Below are 20,569 nucleotides of genomic sequence, written 5' to 3' on the forward strand. Positions count from 1 at the left end.
TTCAGTTCAGGTAGTCCTCGCTTACCAATGGTAATTGGGACCAGGAACTCCATTGCTAAGTGACACCATCATAAGGCGCAACGTCATGTGACTGCACCAACTTATGATGGCAGTCCCAGTCGCTGCTATTAGGCAAATCCCATGCAATCGGAGCACCCTACAGTCACGTGATCACCATTTGTGACCTCTTGCTGGCTTCCCCATTGACTTTGCTTGTTGGAAGCCGGCAGTGAAGGTGCAAATGACAGTCACGTGATGCCAGGACGCTGTGACATTGTAATTGTGAGCCAGTCACCAAGTGCCCAAATTGCAATCATGTGACTGCAGGGATGCTGCAACAACCCAACTATGAGGACCCTTCATAAGTGCCCCTCATTCAGCACCGTCATAACTTCAGTTACTGAATGAGTGGACGTTAAGCGAGGACTACCTGTGGGTTCTTGGAGACTCCAGCACAGATGTTTTATATATCTTTCTTTACTTGTCAGTAAAGATCTTGGGCAACCTCTGCAGAGCTATGTGAATATCATCCAAATCGGACACCCTTGAGTATATTCTACAAACCTAGAAAGCCCATGAATTCCTAAATTAAATGAATTACACAAGTGACTTTAAATATCGTAAGACGGAAAGATTGTAAGTTTAACTGCAAACTCAGTGTACCTTCCTGAAATATCAGTAACAAAGTGTTTTGAAAGTCTTATAGACTAGCCAGGTTTATAAAGAAAAATAACTTCCTCTTAAATCATAAGGCTTTATAGGCCATAACCATTATTTTAATTAGGCTGGAAAACAGCCCAGCCATGTTGTAATAAGTTCTCAATCTAGGAAATAGCAGCCCATAGAATTCTAGACCAGAATTCTAGTTTTTGAATCATTGTTAGAGGTAACTCCACAAAAAGCATGTTGGAGTAATCCAAGAAAATTGTAACTAAGGTATGCCACCATTTGACACCTTCAGGAGGTTTACTGGCCGTACTTACGGAGACACACACTTAGACATTTGAAATGCAGGCATTCACGTTCAGGTCTAAATCCATAAATATACCAAGATGGTAAACTTGAGTATTTGGAGAAGTCCACTTTAAGCTAGATTCTGGTTCCTTGATCTGCCTTTTGAGTAATCGGGTCTCAGGTAAATTCAGCTTCTTTATTTTTGTCTAGTCCATTGCAACCATCAGATCCTAGAATCTGAACAGTTTGGGGAATTTTCATTGAATGTGAAAAACAATCCAGTGTGTGGGTTGAGCAGAATACTCTGGAATGAGTACAGCTGTTTCATGTTCATGTTAAATGGGGACAAGCTAGAAACTGATTTATACTATACCATACCATAGCACTACCTCCTGTACTCATTCCCCCATTCAAGAGTAGAGTTCCCATAAAACAATACTGTACCTTCCATCTCACCAAGTGGCTTGATCAGATACTATAGCAGATCATTCAAAAGCCAATGTAGAACCAATAGGAACACACTCTTCCTTCTAATTCCCAAAGTAAATTATCCATAAATCTCCATTGAAATGGATCTCGAAAACCTGCCATTTTAGAGTGGCATGGAAATAACAGTAATGAACGAATACATGCTGCCACAAGTTCTGTTTCTCTCCAACACAGATTGGGGAACTTGCAGAACTTAATAGAGATGTATAAAATATTACAGTCTTCAAATATTCTAACTCTGAAATGGACATTTCAAGTGTTTTGATCATAAAATACGTTTTTTGAATGGTGCTATATCAAGTGTTCCAAATTGTTCTGAGTATAGACATTGGACTTTGGATTGAATGTGGGTTGGTTTGTTTTTTGCAAATTTTCCAGTATATCATTATGGAACAGTTATTGAACCTGCTACTATTCTTCTAGATGGGATGAAATGTATGCAAGTAGCATTTTGAGATGGAAGAAGCACGTGGCCAATAAAACCAGCCTGTCTAGTCATGGACTGATAGTTTGTTCTTGGCTTTTTGTTTGCTTCTTTTGGGGAGGTTAGAGTTCATGGGAATGGGTAGGTTGTGTGTATGTCTTGTGTTTTATTTTGCTGGCAGATAATACATGGTATATCTAGGTACGTCTGTGCTTTGCACACAAGTATTGCTAATATTGAGGTACCTGTGAATGTAAAGAGTACTAGTACGGTGTTGTTATGGTTAGTTTGTTAAGTGTTGGTGTGCATATGCACTGTGTGCACGCAGATGTCCCCTCTGATATCGAGTTTCAGGGTGTATCTAAAATACAAAGCTTCTATGTAGATTTAGGGTTGTTTGTGGAACTTGAGGGGAGGGGATGTGTGCACTAGGCATGTTCTTGTGTCTTGCTGTAATGTTTGTTATTCATGCAATTAATCACAGCAGCTTTTGGGGGGTATTTAGAAGCCATCCATATGTGTAGTCACAAACATCAGTAAAGAACAACACTGTTCCTTTTGCTGGGCATATGCTTAGCAGGTAAGCAAGCTGCAAAAGAAATACATGATGTCAAATCTGTTCGTTGATCTTGCTAAGTAAAGTGGGATGTTAATGCCTACAGAAATATTGGTCAATAAAAAATTCAACATATTAAGAACATCACATAGAGGTATAATAATTGAAAGGAATTTTTAAAAGATTGGTTGCTGCCTCAGATGTATAATCTATTGCCTGACTGACCAAAAGGTTTATGAAAATTGAAAACTCCACTGTTGAGAATAAAGCTTTGGTGATAGTACATTTAAATTATTCAGTGGGTGAGAACAGAGCTGTATTTCCATGGTTTCTGATGGAGGATTATTTTAATGTTTTCAAAAATATTTGAAGACTGATCATCTCAGGCCAGTTGTTCAGTAACTTTGGATGGTAGACAAACATGCCCAAAGTAGCATGGATATCCGGTGAGGTGACCATGGGGTGAAAAATAAGAAAGCAGAAGCTATTTCTGAGTTCTGATTGTTTCCTAAGGCTGGAATATTTGGAAACTTTTGAGCATTGTTCTGATGAACAGTGGAACACTCAAGCCACCTCCAAATATTCCTACAGAACAAAACTCAAAATGGCTTGTGTTCTATGTTGTTGTTGTTATTATTATTAATTTGACTTGTCCCCGCGCATCTCCCCACAACGGGGGACTCTGGGCGGCTTACAACAAACTAAAATCGGCAATACATAATTAAAAGATTATAAAACCAAAGTACAAAGAGAAAGATAAAAAAGGCTAAAAAATCCAAGAGGCCGATAGAGGCCACACCAGGCTGCTAAGGGGCCAGCCAACCCCATTTTTGATATCCTCCCTCCCTGCCCCAGGCCAGATGGCAGAGCCAGGTCTTCAAATCCCTCTGAAAGGCCTGGAGTGAGGGGGCCTGTCTCACCCCCAGGGGCAAGATGTTCCAAAGGGCGGGGGGTACAACAGAGAAGGCCCGCCTTCTGGACCCCGCTAATCGAAGTTCTTTTACTGCGGGGATCCGGAGCATGCCCTCTCTGTGAGATCGGGTGGGATAGGTTGAAATCATGGGGGCGAGGCAGTCCTTCAGGTAACCTGGTCCTATGCCATGTAGGGCTTTAACGGTGATAACCAACACCTTGAATTGGACCCGGAAGCAAACTGGTACCCAATGCAGCTCACGGAGAAAAGGTGTTATATGGGTCCTTCTTCAGGCCCCAAAAATTGCTTGCGCGGCCGCACTCTGGACCAGCTGAAGCTTCTGGATACTCTTCAAGGGTAGCCCCATGTAGAGCGTATTGCAGTAGTCTATCTGGGAGATAACAAGGGCATGAGTGACTGTTCACAGGGCATCCCAATCCAGGAAAGGGCTGTTGGAATAAAAGTTCTGAGCTCAAACAAAATATGCTTCCCTAGAACATATTATCCTATCCCCCATAGACTTCTCAGCAACTTAAATTTGGAGGATCTCAAACTATATAGTATGGTTCTTTCAAATACTGTAAGCATGGTGATGTGTTGTGCCTTTACTGGTTGCTCAATTTGTCTTCTGGACATTATATGTAATTTAAAACTATCCCAGTCTTCTGAAAAAGTGAATATGTTAGATGCTAAGGAAACTGTACTTTTTAGCACAAGTGGCATTTCTTATCTGTTATCCTATTGCAACTCCAGATTTTAATGAGATGCTACATTGCCTCTGTTCTGTTTTCCTAGCTTTTTTTGTTTTCTACTAAATCACTGAATAATTATATTGCTACTGTATTTCACTAATTATTCTTCTGTTTATTCGCCTTATGGTATTGTTAGATATTAGATTGCATATAACTCAGTATAATACCAAGCCACTGATTTTCATCACTTAAATATATATTTTTATTGCATGTGGGAAGAGTTAGGAACAATACATTGTAGATTGTTATATTTCTTCTTCAACATTTACTGAAGGAAGAACAGAATGCAACAACTATCCTCATTGCAAGGAAATATATTAACTTCAAATAGCACTACCAAAAAGAGGCAATGCATGTTTGAATTCCGCATTCTCTGAGTTTTCACAGTTAAATTTGCAACAGGTGGTGCCATATTATGGTGATATTGTTGGTCACTGTATTTTCTATTCTTCCTAAAAAACAGAAATACCATGATCAAGAATTCCACATTGCTACTGTGTTATACTCATTTTCAATGAGTCACTCCTGAAAAATTTATTTGGATGTTTATGTGACAAATCTAGAGTGAAAATATTTGACTCATGGCATGTGGACACTATGAAAAATTGTGTTTGCCTGTAGGCATATCCCCACGTTCTGTCTGACTTCCATGTATGGTGCTATCAATCTGTCTGTCTGTCTGTCTATCATGAGATAGTGATCTAGTGATGAGAATTTAGAATCACACACAAACTAAGCCTCACAAATATCAAATATCTAAGTCAACTATCTTGCCAGCATCCATTTCAGTGAAGGGACTTCCAGGTATTGAATTATCTATCACTACTTTTTATTTCATCTTTCTGCTGATATAAAGTCTCAAAGCAATAAAATTTGAGAGCTAGGACGTCTAATGATCTTTGATATTCTCTCAATATCCAAGGTATTTAAAAGTTTGCTTTTTTAATAATTCAGCAAGTTGAACAATGTTACTCAGGTCAGATTATTGATTTCTATTTGTGAATACGTGTTACCAAATTTAGTGTGAAATCCAACCTGTGAGCAGGCTTATGCAACAGGATCTTACCCTTTTCTTCTCCCTCTCTTTCTCCTCCCCCAAATCTTGTTCTGCTTACTGACACAATCTTCTGGAGTAGATTTGGGTGATGAGTACATTTTTATTTACATGAAAAGCCTGGGTTTCCCCACAAATTATTTACCTTTAAAATGGGAGAGCTTGTTCCTATTCAGCTGAGAATAAAGCATATGGAGGCAGATGAGTTTTGTTCTGTCTAGTCGTCCTTTTTGTGTGGGAGGGTCATCTTAAATTCAGAGACATTTCCCTTTTAGTGAAGTGCAGAAATTGTTTAAAAAGGATGACTTCCCTTAGGAAAGATTAATGTGCCAAAATTCTCTCTTCTGGAAAATCCTAATTCTAATTTTGTGTAGTCATACAGGGGAATTTTCCACTGAACACAATCTGTTTCTGGATAAAACAAATATGCAGAGTTGCACAGAACTAAAAGCAAAAGTCCAGCTGTACATTTTGTCTGACGCCCATAAATCCTTTCACATTTTAAGGCCATTGCAATGATCCTTTAAAAGTAAGCCAATTAAGATTCCATCTGTTTTCCAGTTAAAATGAGTACAGACTAATTCAGGTGATAGCTCTTGCAGTGAGTTAATGAAGATTGCCTTTTCTCTCAGACTGGTTTAAGCACAGCTGCTAATTCAATATTTGCAAGTAGACTTGCTAGATTCATTCCTGACACCTAGTATGCAGTGTGCTATTTAAAGATAAACAGTATGGATAAGGATAATTGTTTTAAAATTGGTTTTGTTTATTTATTTATGAGTATTTTTGAATTGATTGCTAGTCACCAGAAGCACACGTGAATTGGCCAGCCATATAAATTTAAATAAATAATATAAAGACTATTGGAAATCATATGCCATTAAAACCTTGCTTTGTACAGATTAGTTTTCACCACATTTTGTTCGTTGGTTTGTTTTTAAGCTTTCCAGGTGTCAACCAGAAAAAATAACAGAAGGATTAATGGTTCTCTTTTGGCATCCTCAATTTTCTAGTTCCTAAAATTATGGATTTAAACATTTAAAAGGGACAACCTATTGGACGTACCAGGAATACGTATTGAGCACTGAAGCCATGCACTGTGCGTGTGTGTGTATGGGTATATATAGGCGTGTGTCTATTCATCCAATCACCAGCACGTGAAATGCTGCATAACACAACGTTTGTGAAGAGAAAGAGGGTTTGGTGTGAAGGACAATGTTGGGACCATTGTTCCACCCTTAGTTTCGACTGCCTTAGTAGTCAGTCTTTGCTTTTACTGTTGAGGCATGGTTTTGGTGCTGCAAAACCACCCACCAATGGCAGCACAGTATAAAGTTAACTGGTGCCAGGAAGGCGTATATGCTGATGGCCAACACTTGTTTCCTGTTACTTCTACACACCACAAGATGGAACCAAGGTTGAGGAAAGGTTCACCAGAGGCACCTCTTCCAGTTACTCCCCACTCTGTAGATACCTCTTGGGAGTTTTGCAGCAAAGATTACTTTGGCTTCATGTGCAAAAGCCTCAGTTTTAGACCATCTCTAAACATGTTATGACCGCTGCAGGCATGGGTCAGGAGAAGTGGGTGATCACTAACACTACCCTGAGCAGGTATATCTTGGTTACTTTATTGGCATCTTTGGGGCAGACTTGTGTGACCCTGCAGGAACTGCTCTGCACAATGTAGGCTTCGCTTAGCACCACCATTCATTCAATCAATCAATCAATCAATCAATCAATCAATCAATCACTCAATCCAATTTGTATGGCTGCCATCTCAGCAAGTGACTCTTCTATCCATTACACTGCACACAGCTATATCTAAATGTTGTGCTGCAACTGCCTGACCTGCCACAGGGTGGCGACAGGACCTCACTGAGTAGTGGTGGAAACTTCATAGCTCACACAAAATTCTTCTTTCTGTGTCTGCTGAAAACCCAGGAGCACCACATGGCAGACATGATATGGGGAATGGGGAAGCATGGAGCTCTAGCTGTAGATGCTGAAGGAATAGACAACATGGTAGCAGCACAGTCCCCCCCCCCCATCCCCAATGGAACCAGAGCTTGTCCAGTGAGCTAGAGTGCAGCGGACAGATCATATAGTGCTAGAAACAGCTGGAAAACAGCCCTTTTGAAATGGAGCAAGGAAAGATGCACAGAGATTTTCTTCACAGTGACTGGGATGGATTGAAGGCAATGTGTGTTCCTATATTTGTAAAACAGTAAGTGGGCTGTCCTCACACTGGGGCAAGCAAGACGTGTGGATGAGCCTCAAGTCTTGCTTGTTCTGCAAACACCCTCTGTTGTCAGAAACTCTGGTTAAGGGCTGAACCATCACTCACAGGAATCCCAGCTAGCAAGCGGCAGCAAATGGTGAAAGCAAGATTCAGAGCAGAGAAATTAGTCTGTATTTAGTCTTACCAAATTGCTATTAATGCCTTTGACTGAATCGTCCATTTCTTGCCAGCCAGCAATAGCCTGAAGGAAATTCTTTTCCTTCATTCCCTTCAAAGATCAACGCCTGCTGAGTTTGGACAGTTTTCAAAGGGCAGTTTGGCCATAGTCTGTTATTGCTCTTTTTATATCTATTATAGTTTCGCAGATCTTTGGATACATACAAGCATATTAGTACTTCCCTTTAATTGCTCATGGGCCCAATACTGCCAAATTGCTTGTTTTCTTGTGCCCCAGAATTATTTTGGGAAATCATCAGAAATAGGCTGGGGGTTATGAGTTGCCCACTCCTGTCTTGGCTCCAAAGAGCATTGGAGGTGGAGGAGAAGGTGGTCCTCTTTAACTGTTTTACTGGGTTAAAGGGCAAGCAAAAATGGTTCATGTGCAATTAACCTTTGTGACTGCATGCTGCCCTGGTGGCCTGCATGATCAGGTCAATGGATGATGAAGTCAGTAGATGTTCTAATGGCTCCATGTTCATTTCACCCAGGACCACAAAATGCAGATATGCTATTCTGTCATTCACGTTTGAAACCCTTTGTTGTATCCTACCAAAGGAACCATACTGAATCATTTACTCTAATTTTGTGTCTTTCCAGGTGGGTGGGTGGGTAAGAATGACTGACATTCTGTTATTTTGACAGCTTGTGCTACTTATTTCTACTTATTTTTTACCAGAGACAAATATTTCAAAGAAGGTAATGAAGACTATTGCACTTCCAAGGAAAGTTTTTGTAAATATAGCATTAAAACATGCTCCAACAAGTTGATGCTTTTAGTCACATAATACACTCTTTTTCATAAGCTGTCAAGGTTTAATAGCAAAGTCAAGGAATGCATTCATTATTCTACCATGCTGTACCTATCACAAGATAGCTAAAGAAAACTAATCCTTAGCAAATGATCTTCATTCTGTAGCCTGGAAATTAATAGCAAAAGGAAAGCTGTAAACCAGTATGCCTAAGAACGATAGTTTATTAAATTGAGAAGCATTTGGTTCTTACAGCCTTAGTTGACTCTGAAGGTACAATAAATTGCAGTCTCTTTGTTTATATTCCATAAGATCCATGTATGACTGGGTAAGCATTTAGAAACATACTTGGGGTATTAGTTTTAAATGTTTTGAGGACGATTTTCAGAGGTTGTAATGCTTTACGGAGATTCACAGTCTGAGTTTAAGGTTTTGACAGCAGACCTATTTTCTCAACTTAATACTTTTAAATTATTGAGCTGTGCCAATTTCAAAGGACTAAAGAAAATTGAATCTGATGGTTGTTGTTTTCTATTAAACAGAGAAAAGCAAGATGATAGTCGTTTCCCAGTTTTAAAATGATTTTTTTTTTTTTGGTAGCCTGCTTAACTAATCAAATGCCACAAGGGCTATTTATTAGTTTTATGTTTTAAATCCCAGCAGGCAATAGGAATGCAGAGTCACTGAAATCTGTTTGGAAATTGCTGGTGATTTCAAGCTCCCCATTCAGTATTGGAACAGAAAGAAAATTAAGCTTAGGTATAATAGATGGATTGGTCAAGGCAGCAAAGAAACGGAGTGGTGATTTGTTTTGCAACCCCATTATAGAGCCATCTCCTAAGTGAGCGTAGTTATGAGCTAGTAATCCAAAGAACAAATGGAAGCATGACAGCAAGGTTAAAGAAGCATTCAGAAAGTTAAGTTTTCATAACAAAATGGGAAACAATGAGCAATGCAATTGTCATGTTATGTTTTCTTTGCTGCTTCTGGGGTTCGTTAGCATACATTTGACCAAAACGCTAAGAAAAAGAATGTACACCTTCAGTGTCATTGAGTTTAGCTTAGCTTGATATTTAAGCACTTGTCTTGAAACCCTGGATATTTAGAGTATTATTCAAAGGCTCCTCAAACTTTGTGAGCCCCTAAAATAACTTGATATGATCCACCTCCCCATGAATAAAACTATCACATTGTGCTTCAATAGGGCTTCTGTTGTTAAACAGAGCACCAGGTCTGCCTGGAGAAGTTGGGTGTTGGTTTGTCCAGGCAGAGCTGGAGCAAGGTCTGGCTGTGTACAAATGAGTCTTGCATACTCAAAGTTGGTTTATTGTCAGAACGTGTCCCCCAGCTCGCAGCATCTCCAGGGAGAATGGGACTGCTGTCTGGCAGCAATCCAGCTGTGCATATGTGCATCCAAAACTATTGCCTTATCGGGACATGCTCTGCCTTTATGTGCATACGTGCATCCACCACTTTGGGGTGAGATCATCAACCCAGAGATGAAACCCAGTTATACATTATCACCCTGTGCCATGATGGAGATGCCAAAGAAGTCCTGAGCTGGTGCCTGGAGGTTATGACTCTGGGGTGAAACAAGCTCAGATTAAATCCTACCAAGATGAAGCACCTGATCATCAATAAACTGCTGGGCAATCCAATAACCTTGATCCTGGATGTTACCCTGGGTGAATCTATCTGGACCAGGATGCCCTGGTAATATTACTTCACACTTTGATCACCACCTTCTTGCTTTGTGTGGGGATGCCTCTGGATATGACCAGAAGCTATAGATGGTGCAGAATGCAGCAGCTAGATTCTGGTAGGAGTACCCCAGCATAGAATAATATCACTCCTAAAGTTGTGGCATTGATTACTAGTTTCTTCTGGAACTAAATTCACATTGGAGAGTATTAGCATTAAAGCCTTAAACAGCACAGCACCAGAATATATTATGTTTGTCAGAACATAAACTGCTTCCTGTCTGATACAGACATCTAAGGAGGCCTGTTGTGGGTCACCTCTACTTTTGTTATTTTTTTTATCCCACCTTTATTATTATTATAGATAACTCAAGGCAGAAAACATACCTAATACCTCTTCCTATCTTCCCCCCCACCACAACAACCCTGTGAGGTGAGTTGGGGTGAGAGTGACTGGCCCAAATCACCCAGCCGGCATTCATGCCTAAGGTGGGACTAGAACTTACAGTCTCCTGGTTTTTAGACCAGACTGGGTCCTTGGGAAGTTCATGGACCATGGATCAGGTGACAGGCTTTCTCAATGGTGCTCCCCACTCTTTGGAACAGTCTCCATCTGGAAATATGGATGACTTGAACCCCACTTATTTTTCATAAATAAGTTAAAGCTGTATGGTTTGGATGGGCATTCAGTCTTTAGTTGTTCTTAGTTGCCTTGTTTATGTGTTTTTATCTCAATTATGTTCTTTTTTATACTGAAAGTTTTATCTGCCCCGAGTCAGAATTGGAGTGGGATATTAATAATGAACATAAATCCAGAAATTAAGAATTATGTAATATTACTTGAGATAGTAATCAACTATTTTGATCTTGAGATTTATGTGGCTGGAATAGAAGAAATAGATAGTTGTGGTTTCAGAGGATGCCTGTGAAAAGTATTTTTCATGGTTCTGAACTGTGTCATCAACCTGTCTTAAAGCATTTGAAATGAAACCCAGAACAGTGTATTTTAATACATTATTTGTATGGTAAACAGCTACTAACTTAGTCAGATTTGCAGGGTTAAAACAGAAGCTCAAAATTGGATTTAGCCTTCTCAGACCCACTTAGATTTCACAACCATGATGTTCCCACATATAGAAATGTAGAAACATCCAGTTTGCATCTCATCTTGTTTATAACTTGGATATGGATCAGAATATGGAGATCTCCCCCAGTCCAATTCTCAAGAATGGGGAACAACAGCAGTTTGTTATGACACCATAACATGATGAGTGCCACCACCAGCTCATTACATAATTGCCCCTTGCCTGGAAGTCATCTCCACTGCACCATTCCAATCCCCTCCTGTGCATCAGCCTCAAAAATGGGTGGAGATTGCTTGCTTTATTGAATTGGCAGCAAAGATGCCTAAAACTGTCAGATTCTGGTTAGAGAAGGTTTCTCCCAGAGCATGTCAATTTGGCTGCTCCAGTAGCAGTTCATCTTCCAAAACACCACCACAAACTGCTTCTTCAGTGCGTTCCAGGAGAAAAAGAAAACATTCTAGGGAACAATGGAACATTCTGTTACCAGACCATAGAGTTTTGCACAAAGCTAGATTATAAGATGCCTCTTCTGCTTTTGACATTAGTTAGTCAGGGTTTAACAAATCTCAATTTAAACATGGAAACTGAGAAACTCTATCACCCAGTTTGAACTTGGGGGACAAAAAGAAACTGTTGATGTTGCTGCAATTTTTAAAGCCAATTGGAATATTCCCTCCTAGGAGCTTGAAGCTGCAACGGCTAGCCCACGCAGTACTAAATTAATCTTACGTACTTTAATAGTATTCTGTTCTTCCACAATCCCTAAAGTATATTTCCCTAATGCCACTTTCAGTTGCTGCACTTGTTTAAAGTGTATGAATATTAAGGGAAAGATCAGTGCAAAGTTTTGTAGATCATTCTGCATTTTGATGTTGATGCAGAATGATGCAGAACAAGTTTTTGACAGCTATGGCGCCTGGTCCTTTGTGATGAGTGAATGATTTTTTAGATATAAAGGTAAGCATTTGGGGATGCATCAAGGAGCATTTTTCTCCTCTGCATTCCTATGGGGCAGTTTGAGGGCAATAAACTGCTGCATGTTGATTTATTACTACCTCCATCATAATCTCATTGTGGATTTCAATCATCAGTCAACCAACCATTTGTGTATCTACACTTTCAAATTAGCTGGATTGATGGCTTGGTTAAAGTTGCAAGTGGAAATCATATAAGATCCTGCTTTGAAATTCAATTAGAGGAAATTGCCTATAAAATAAGTACCCTGTCACCCTTCAGTTTGCCTCAGCATGTGCATAAAGATGAAGCAGTAGGCCTGGCCCTGATACAGCTGCAGCAGGAATTTCTATATTGTGGTGACACAGTATGATCCACAGTATGTAGCAACTTGTCAACTAATAAAATGATGACACAATGAAATGGAAATAAGAGTGAACTACACATTTGAAACTTATGGGTGAATTCCAGTGCTGCTTTACAGTTAATGAAGAACTGGGAGGAAAGAAGGGGGTACTGTCAAAATCGGATACATTCAAAACTGGAAGTCTCCATTTGGGCTACTGAGTCCAGGCCTTGCTTTGACAGGCATTCACATTACAGTATCCGCAACAGATGGCTGTCCAACCTCTAACTGAACATAAGTTGTGAACAGGAGCCCACTACCTCTTTTGGAAATTAGTTTCTCTTTCAAACTGGTCTCACTGTTAGGATGTTTTTCCAAATACACAACTGGAATCTGACTTCCTGTAACTTAAATCCATTATATTTGTGATCAGCACACTGGAATGGTAGAGAACAGCATGAAACTATCTGAAGAGTGCTATCGTATCTTATTTAAATTTTCTCAAGGAGAAACGTGCCAACTCCTCCCATTTCTTTTCAAGTGCTTAGCATCCAGTTACCTGTCTATCATCATTGTCCTTTGTGGTACATGTTTCAGTTTTTCTGAATCCATAAGGTATGTTCAGAATTCATCTAGAAGGTTGGGAAACCATTTGGAGCAGGTGGAGGAGGAGCAACATGGAGGAAAGGATAGGAGAAAGTATGTTTGTGAATAGAAGTCCTTTCAAATTATATCTCTTTAAATAATGAGTAAACAATGACATACTTTCTCCTGGATTATTTAATGAGATAAACATTACATTTGGACATTGATTCTCAAATGCGTGTGGGATGTTTTAGTCAGTGTATACTTATCTGAAGAATGTACACTATGGTGAAAGACCATACATACATTTTCTGGCGCTGAAATTCAGATACATTTTTAAACATGAATTAATTGTCTGTGTTGAGTAAATACACTGAACAAAGAACTGAAAAATAAGTAAATTGATAACTTAATTCTTTCAACACATTTGCTTTCAGAGTATGTTTTTTCAATGCTAAAATAAATGGAAAAATAACTAACAAAGTATTTTAAAAAAAATAGGAGACAGGAGCAAAACTGTTAATTTAAGTTTTTCTGAGTTTCTCACTTTCCTGAAGGTAAGTTTGTTCAGCCCACTGCAATATCTGTTTATGAATTCAACCCCCAAAGTTGACTTGGAAATTCCAAAAATGTGCATGGGAAGTCAGGCTCTTACCTATACATCCTGAGAGCCCTGTCGTACCCTAGTCCAAATGGTCTTAATTACTTTACAGTTGTAGCTGTTTCAGCACTCAGGTGTATTTTCCTCTCTAATTCTTTAATCACTGCTCTTTCATTGCTCAGCCTGTTGCATAACCTCACAATGGCACCTCATTCTTAGGGTGAGCCCTGAACTTGTTTCTGCAGACATGCATGACTGAGTTATTCTACTTCTGATTCTTTCCATGGGTCTTTCAGGCTCCATCCTTATCAGTCCCATCTTTGAGGCAGGGTGTCACCTCAGTTCCAGGCACTGCCTCCCCAAAATGCTGTAATCTCTGCCTCCTGTTCCTCATCCTCCAAGCTGCTAGTAATTACAAGAGGGTGTTACAAATGATAGTGTCAGCCATCTGGGCCATCTCCACATTCCAGCTGGATACGAAATCCAATGTGTGCCTTGTTATATGTGTGGAGCCAGATTTCATCTGGATCAGAGCTGTGGCTGTCAAGGCTGACTTTACTAGGCAAGCTCAGCATGGACATTTAAGTCTCCCAGAACAAAATATCTAGAGTAATCCATTGCCATGCCAGAAATCATTCTGGCTAGCTCAGGAAGACTGTTGTGGACAGCAGACTAACAATATTCCTATGTTGTCCCACAATCCAAATGTAGTAACAAACACTGAGCATTGGTAGAGAGTTAGATGGATCTATTGCTCAGTAAGATGAAATTTCTATAGACTCTGGTCACGCCGTTTCCCCACTCTTCAATCCTAATCTGCTGTATCACAGAGAAACCTGTGATGCAGCTTCCTCCTCTTTCCACCAGATCAGCATTTTATAAGGATTAAATTCTGGGTAACAGATGTATTCAAGTGCCTCACCTTCTGAATCATATGGCTGGAACTCATGGAGTCAAATGATGCCTGGAAAGATAATTGCAACTGTTTTTTTGGCAGGCTCTCATGTTAACAATAGTACTTCATAAGCCAGAAAAGGTTCAGAGCTGCTGAATGACACAGCATCACATCACTGCTTCTTTTTGCAGCTCAGCAGAATATGGGACTCGGCAAGTAGCAAGAACCAATTGGCCAATGGAGATAAAATTGTTACTATGGCCATCAGTGAGCTTTGAAGCTGTGGTCCAGTTGCACAGTCCACATACCTAGTGCAGTAGGCACGCAAAGTTTGAAGACAATACAATGGAAGTCTTCTCAGTGGGCTTTCCCCATTTTCTGCTAGCTTGAGAATCAGCCTAGCTCAGCAGGTGGATGGTTGGAAATGCAGCTGCCTATGTAGGACTGCCAGGATAACCTGTAACCCCTGTGGACTCATATCTTTGTTCTCAGGAACTCTCCAGCTACCAGCTCATTAGCAAGAACTGAAAGATGGTGTACTATTGAATCTGCCCATAAAGACCAAGCAGTTTAAATAGCTGGCAACTTTGGCTAACCTCATAATTTATTTGAAGGTAACTCTGAAGATAAAGGATTGGCAAGTCTTGATGAATGAGTAGAAATCATGTATCAAGCTGCTGCTTCATTGTCAAAACTATCATGGCTTCAGTGTTTAGAATGATTCTTAACCTGACCTCATTAGAATATAGAACAATCTGAAATGTGGCCAGACCCAACACTGGCTGATTGGGCCTGCCCTCCCCTGGCTGAGAACATCTCTTTTAGCAGTCGTGTCACTAAATGGATTTACTTGGAGTATAATCCACAAGGGGATGTGTGAGATCGAGACATATAGATTTAATGTCCCAAAAGATTCTGCTCCATAAATACTCCAGGAAGAAAACAGACCTGTGATATTGATCAGTCTTTGTAAGGGCAGTGGGGAGCAACAGTGCAATTTAAGAATCACAATTATATGGGCAGAGGATGCTCCGTCTGTTGAGCAATGTATGTGTGTGCGTGCACGTGTGCCTGAGAGAGAGAGAGAGAGACTTTTCTCTTTGTTCTACACCATTTGTATTCTTGGCATATGGCCCTACAGTCACAGGGATGAGGGTGGACTATGGGACAACCTGGTGTTCTATCTGTAAGGAAGGAAAGGAAGTGAGCCTGGTGGATGGGGTCCTTCCCTGTGGTAGGTAATAGGGATGGACGTGATAAAGTTAATTGTCTGTCCTAGGGCACTTTGGATTGTGATAAGGGGATCTTCCACCAAAATGGCCAGGGTAAGGTAAGATGATTAGATTTACTTCAAGCCCTGCATTCACTTCCTTCTTGCCATCTACAATTTTGTTTTAAGGCTAACCTTTCCCAATCTGGTATCAAGATATGGGACTGGCTAGGAATGATGGGAATTGTGTCCCAACAATTTTATAGGATGCCAAATAGGGTAAGGCTGGCTTAAGACAAGCATCACTCCTAATCCCTTACCATTTCTAGATTTATGCTGTTGAAATACAATCTTAGAAATTTTTGGAAGATTTGAAAAGTGCATGATTTGAAATCTGAGGCCTCATTTTTAGGGCTGTTTCATATGTGATATTTTAAAGACAAATCCGACATGTTTTATATTTCCATGTGTTTGGTAGTAAACATGGATTTACTGCTATTTAATAAGAATTTATTTCTATATTTAATACACCGCAATGTTACTTGTAAAAGATATAAACACTAGGTGGCAGAATAAGGTTAGAAAAATGTGTCTAATGTCACATTAATGTGTTGTTTCTAAAACATGCGGCCAATGGGAAAAAGTCAGTATGTGAGAGTATCTTATGCAGTGGTGCTTTAAATTTCATTTTCATTCTTTCTTCTCCTGCTTCTGTATGTTTTGGACTACCATAAACGTGAAGTTTCAATATCTATTTTTCTGCTGTGAGTCAAAAAGGTAACATATTGTCTGTATGCAACCAAGTAGTAAAGGTAAATTCTCTTTCAGTACTTCCAAACTTCTGGAAGTAGTTTGCATCCGTCTTCTAAGATGTCTAGTGTAACTTACAGCCTTAGTATTTCCTGGCAATCTGCCAAGCAAATACTAAGGAGGCCTGACTCTGTTTAGCTTCCAAGCCAGGTGCTGCCACCTGCTGTGTCAAGATAAAAAATAGAAATAGCCCAACGGAAAGCAAAATTAGCTAAGACATCAGTCAAGCAATTAGATTTCAAAGTAAATTATAGGTGTAAGAGGGTTGACCCAGACTGGAACCTTGGTGGGTGTGGGAAGAACATCAATATTTTGTGTCCACTGCAGTCCCAGCCCAGTCAAAATTGGACAAATACGCTATTTGGACTGGGGGAAAAGTTTAGGGGAATTTTATCTAATTTAAATTGAAGATATTGAAGAATGATCAAGATTAGGACCATAACAGGAGCAAAATACTATCCCCACCCCACAAGTAGAGTAAAATCCTGAATGTAGTGGGGGGGGGGGGCACATACCTGCATTTCACCTTTTTAAAGGCTGACTGTACTTTTGTTAATTACCTAAGTGATATTCCATCAGTTTGTGCACAAACTGACTTACACTGCATGAAAATTTACATGTAATAAATTTCAAGCATTAACCCAAATATGGAGCCACTTTAATTCTATGTCTTCCTATTTTTCTCTGCAATATATCACATATTGTCTGAAAAATGTGGATTTTTTCTCACACCTCTAGATTTACCCAGGGTAGTAGGTTTCCAAGTACACAGTTCTCTAGGCTGAAGTACAGTTGTACTGGGTTACCATCTAATAATGATTATATTATTTCCATCCCAAGAAGTCCTTCCTCCATATAGAAACCCAAGATCTTGGAGAAGGATTTTAATTCTACCTTATCCTTCACATACAATTTTAATAAAATCACAAAATATAAAGACCTGGCAAATAGAAATAGAACGACTGTGGCAAAAGAAAGCAAAGATAGTGCCAATAGTAATAGGCGCCTTGGGTGCAATCCCAAAACATCTGGAGCACCACTTGAAGACCATCGGCATTGACATCCCCATCAATTGCAAAAGGCAGCTTTGCTTGGAACAGCTTACATCCTGCAGCAATACCTTTAACACCGTCAGACAACCACATCTGCCTATCACAGTCCTTGGGAAGGACTCGATAGGTGGATAAAAATGCCAAATCCAGTCTAAACATCTGGCTGACTGTGTGACCAACCATTTATTAAATGTATATGCCACCCAACTCCCAGCAACTCTGGGTGGTTTACAAATGGTTAAAAGTATTTTAAAACAAGGGAACAACACAAAACACACAAAAAACAACACAAAAGAAGAGGAACAAAGATGGCAGAGAAAACAATCCCAGATGGGAAGGAGGAGGAAGAGGAGGAAGAAGAAGAAGAAGAAGGGGGAAGGGTGTCAATCATCCTTGTCAAAGGCCTGGATGAATTTTCTAGGTATAAGTATCTTTCCCCTGCCCCCCACCCAGTAAAAAACAATCCATCATGAGATCTTCCACATTCAGTTAGGCCACTCTGTACTTGCAAAAAGATTGCTGGGGGTTTCCAGGGTGGTCTTTGAGGAAGAGATGGCATTTTGGTTAGGGTTCCAACAAGTGTTATGCATGATTCAGGGTCTGGCCATGTAGTTCTTCAGACATCTTGAACTCCTTTGTTGATCCCTTGTGGGAAACCCTGGGTTAAAAACTTGTGTGTGGGTGGGGTGAGGTGGGATATATGTAGTTAACAAGAAGTCTGGCACAGGAAAAAATTAGCAGTTTTCCCTGTGGATGCTTCCAACAGCTATAGGATCACAGCTTGAAGTGTCCATCTCTATTGAATTATTAATCCTATTATGAGGATGGTGAATTATATCCTCTGTGTTGCCAGAGGGCATTCAAAATTACTACTAGTCTAAAATAAATAAATAAATAAATAAAGCACAAACAGCCAATATTTGATCAAATCATTTGAAATCAACTATTAACCATTTTCTGGTTTATTTCTTGAAAGCAGAAAAAGCAAGGATTCAGTGTGCTTTACCTCTTGGACAATGCACCGTACTCATTTTAAAGAATGAACACTAGGCAATAAATATTTTCCATTTAAAAATAACAAAGATGTATTGAAAAAGAAAATTAAAAAGAAATTTATTTAAAAAGAAAATTAGCAATTAACTTGTCTAGAAGGTATCTTTTGTATGTCTTAATATGGAGAAGGATTTTCTCATAGACCTGTTTGGAAGAAAGAAAGTAAAAAAAAAATATGTATGTGTGTTGAATGAAAAAGCCTAAATTAAATTACGTTCGATAGTTTGCAAAGATGTTGTTTTCCAAATAGCTGTATGATGAAATAACATTCAAGGGATGGATTTATTATCTGGGTTTAGCTCTGCGGTGCCCAGAAGGGGGAGCCAAATATGAAAAAATGTACTAAAACCATACCCTTTCTTTATTGGCTGTATACTTGAACCTCTTTCTCTATTTATAGAACCTATTTCCTTGTGTCATTCTTGTTTTACTTTGTTTATGAAACATACTGCTTTCTCCAAAATGCCCTAAACTTAACAAAAACCATGGTAGTATTTCCGCTGAAGGATTTTTTGACCACGCGTGTTATGAGATGGGGGCAACTATCTCCTTAATTTAGGATCAGTTGGCAGCCAGCTGTGGTTGAGCTGTCCTGCCCAAAAAGATGGGCAGACAGAAAAGGCTATTATTCTCGCAGTGTAGTGATGGGGAGTTGCAAAGCCTTCTGTTATAAGCTGCAGCATCTGGAATGCGCTATTAAAAGTTAGAACCTGTTAACTTATCTAATCAGACTGCCACAGAGAAAAGGGAATTAATAAATCAACTACACTGCAGCTGCATTCAGAAAAGAAAAAAGTGTGTGAAGATGATGGATTAGATAAATGTAGCCACGGGCTCACACTCTCCATGGAAAAGCAGGCAAGGTGGTGGATCTTGCTTCCAAACTCCACTCTCTTCTTGAACCCAGGGTGACTTAAGTAGCCAGGAATGCATTTCATTTGTCTCTGCTGGAAAGTTGGATTTCCCGATGCTCTGTCAAGCTCTCTTGCACTTTGCATCTATGCACTACACGAGTTAAGCTACTGCAGTTCAATTTTTGTATTATTTCCAATGAAAGTTGTTTGGAATCTATAAAAGAATAACTGGAGCTAGGCTTCTTTTTTGCCAAATATAGGCTATGTCACAGGTACTGCACTGATTTTAAGATACTGCAGTGGCACTGCACTCTTTGGATTTGCTTATTAGCTTTCAGGCTTAATTCAAATGGTTAATTCTTACATTGGAAAAGTGTTGTGGCTGAGATATTAGGGTACATACATTAAGGAACACCTCTTCCTCTACAGTCTTTTCCATCGCTTCATATCACTGCAGCCTTGCTGCTTGTATTCGGTTTTTTTGAAGGAAAGCTATCAGGATGCAAAGCAGAGATCAGGGGACATTATGTGGAATTCTCCTTTTCATTTTGTAAAACCCTTTTTATTTAGCTGAAAAAATGAATACATTTTAATCTTTTAAGATGTTGGTTCTGTATTAAAATTTTGGTAATATAGAACTTGACTGGCACAATTATAACAGTCTAGCCACTGGTGCATTTGGAAATGTGATCATGAGGAAAGCAAAGTTTCATGCCAACTCTTACTTATTTGGCTGATTTGAATACAGGTATTACTGAACTATGGATTTTTTCATGTACAAACATTGCTGTAATTGCTGTTTGTAGACATCTAGCACTTGAAACCCTACCTCTACACACACACACACACACACACACACACACACACACTATAACCATTCGTCCCCTTGGATAGTTAACAACCAACCAATGAAATCATATGGCGCCATGAACAAACTACACGATTGTAGTTTGAAAGGCTGAGTTTTATTGTATTTATTCTATTTTAAACTACCCCTGGGTGTAAAAGTGATATTATTTTGTTTTAAATGCAGTTTTCTCAACCCCTCCAGATTTCAGCTTCCATAATCTCCAAT

This window comes from Python bivittatus, unplaced genomic scaffold (assembly GCF_059951505.1).
Source record: "Python bivittatus isolate LINGU-HERP-01145 unplaced genomic scaffold, Pbiv_v1 ctg000020_np1212, whole genome shotgun sequence".
NCBI classification, from domain to species: Eukaryota; Metazoa; Chordata; class Lepidosauria; order Squamata; family Pythonidae; genus Python; species Python bivittatus.